Raw genomic sequence first — 3,091 nt, 5'->3', positions numbered from 1 at the left:
TTTGGGGCTTTAGTCTTGCCGCTCCGAGGCATTCTTTAGGCTGGATATACCTTCCTGCATGTCTCCGTTAACTGAGGTGGTCTTGGCCCAGGCCTGTGGCTGGTGTCGAAGCTCTTGCGGGGCCTCCCGCCAGGCGCGTTCCTTCGTATCCAGCCCAACCTGGCAAAGGGCGACCAGCCACGCCCCCATATCGGCAGCCGCCTTCTCGATCTTGATGGCTATATAGCGGTACGTGTTGTCCAGGGTGATGTAGGTGTACCCGACAGAACGGGCGTCGCTGGCGTCTTCCGAGACGAACGAAATGCGATGCGCCGGATGGTGGAACAGTAGTTCCCCGGCCTTTTCGTCGCGTGTCCACCTTGGATGGAGACAGGCAGATGGACTCTCCGCTTGTGCTGTCGGGAGGAGCGCACAGCCTCCTTGAGTCGGCCCATGGCGTCCTGGCACAACCGGTGGCCATGGGCAACGGGTACCGCCAGCTTGCCGATGATCTTGGCCCGGAAGAGGAGTCCCTCCCCCTCGAACCGGGGCCGGTCGCCGCCATGGCTGCCTCCTTGGTCCGTTTTGGGGCTGCGACGAGTGTTAGAGCAGCGGTAGACGTCAAACCACGTCGAGAGACGGCTGTCCATGGCATCCTCCGGTTAGGCTTTCTTCTTCTGTCTCTTCCTCGCAGAACCACGGAGCACCGCGTTTATGCCCCGACTTCTTCCTCATTTTTCAGTTACGCCAGCATCATCTTTATTGAGAAATGGCTCTGGATGTAGAAGCTATAGAGGCTGATTACTCGAAACTGGTCCTACCATTGGTGAAATGCTCACAAGCAACAGCACACAAAGTCTAAAAGTCGTGTAAAGCGGAAGGGCCTAGAGTAACGGAGTGTTCCGAGCGCCATTAGTGCAAACAGCGGTAAAGTAACATGTTGAAATCCGCAGACTGTTGGCACGACGGAACAAAAGAAGCTGATCTCTTTGTGACATCAAGGGGAGGCCCCTGCCACCTGAAAAGAGAAGAAGAGAAGAAAATTAGCCCAAAGATTAGCCTTCTCAGATTCGTAAACACGACTCCGAAGGCACCAGACATTCAGCAGACTCAGTGACACAAAATAGCCGCATCAAAATGACCAATTTCACTCCATTGAAGAGTATCGACAACAGTTTTGAGAAGGAAAGCTATCAACTGCAGAAATCCAAAGACTACTTTAAAATTATATGTAAGCTAGACAAGAACGTTGTGATTCAAGGGCAGAGTTACAGGCTTCCTAAATAAATAAAAATTATGGCGGTTAAAAACAATCCTGAAGTAGTAACATTACGTATAGTGCACTCATTGCACTATAGTAGCGCACTTTCTAAAAGTCGGGTTTCTAAGTGTGCGGCGTTGCCCATATTGAGAATCACTGAAAGAAAGGAAAAAATACTACTGATTAACGGTTACCAGCCGCAACATGAAAGCATTGATGAATTAACGCGAGCCGATCTCTCAGAAAGGCGGTGCGCAATCACACGGTTACCGAATTTTGTTTATTGTTTATCGGGGTTTAACGCCACCAAAGCGACTCAGGCTATGAGAGACGCCGTAGTGAAGGACTCCGAAAATTTCGACCACTTGGGGTTCTTTAACGTGCACTGACATCGCTCAGTACACGGGCCTCTAGAATTTCGCCTCCATCGAAATTTGGCCGCCGAGGGCGGGATCGAACTCGCGTCTTTCGGGTATGCAGCAAAGCGCGGAAGGGCTGAACGCTACTATTCGGACTGCTTGGTTTTGAACTACTTGTAAGGATGTCAAATGAATACTGCTAGTGTTACGCCAGCCTATTATACAATAGGAGAGACGCGAATGCATGAACGAATTGTAAACTGTTAGTAGTGAGGGCTGAGCAAAGTATGAAGGGGCTCTGAGTAAAACCCTCATGCCCGCAGTAATCTTGGATCTGATGCGAGCTATGCGGGAATGAAATTTTAGATGGCGATCTCATTTGACTCCTAAAAATAATGTTGACATGCTGACTGCGATAAAGCTCGGTCTTATACAGATGGGAGGAACGCTGCAAGCTCTGCGGGAAAGCGGGTGACTGCACATCCTCGTCACACGCCCTACCTGACCAGTGCCGGATAATTACCGACAACTTGAAGCGAATAGCCCTCCAAGGGCTGTCGTTTACCTTTTAAGGGCAGCCCCCTAAGGGCTGCCTGGTGCCACGCAAGGGGTGGGGGTTGGGCGGAGGGGGGGGGGGAATAAATATTTTCGCAAGCAGCACGTGATTTGCCGCTGGGGAGAGATGAACAGGACCAACATAGATTTATCGGCATTCATCTGCAATTTGTGTCGAGAGCGACATGATCATAGACAGGCTAAGGCGGTATTAAGTTTGGGCTCAAGGGCTGTTATGCTTATATCAGAGTGACATATCAAGGTGTCAGCAACATAAAATATATATCCCAAAAAGGAGAGACGCTTAGGCGAACTATTATCGTAAATTAAAAATAATATTTGGACGAGAATCGATCGTTGCGGAAAACCCATGTTGGAAATCTTAATTTCATACGAAACACCAGACACAAGCAATCTGAGGTCTGTTAGATAACTCTTAATTTTGTAATAAAGGCGGACCAGTTATACATACTTCTTCGAACTTACTAAATGTTATTAGATGATTAACTTTGTCTAAAGCATTCTAGAAAGAAACAAAAACAGAAAATTGTGAATGTTTGACGCTGAAAATGGCGGAAGGCGTCCGAAGGAGGGTCATTAAACATAACAACTTAAAGTGCTAAAATATTTGGAAGACGCTTAAACTTGGACTTAATAGCAGATGCGATAGCGCCTTCTGCTTTTTTTCTTTTTATTAATTCTATTTCTCATTTCTCACGGTTTACCAATCCACAATCACATTACCAACACACGGTCATCGATTACAATAACAATTACCGATAGCGTTACCGATAACCAATCACCAATCACAATTATCCCTCACCAATCTCAGTGTAGGTTACACTGCACGACGTACTCCGTCACTAGAGATCTGTACACACACACACCATAACACCGGCTTTTCATTCCGCGCGATTTATGACAATTAAATAGCATA

Source organism: Amblyomma mixtum, chromosome 1 (genome assembly GCF_055824585.1).
Source record: "Amblyomma mixtum isolate Tamu chromosome 1, ASM5582458v1, whole genome shotgun sequence".
In the NCBI taxonomy this organism is placed as follows: Eukaryota; Metazoa; Arthropoda; class Arachnida; order Ixodida; family Ixodidae; genus Amblyomma; species Amblyomma mixtum.
This window is presented reverse-complemented; position numbering follows the sequence as displayed.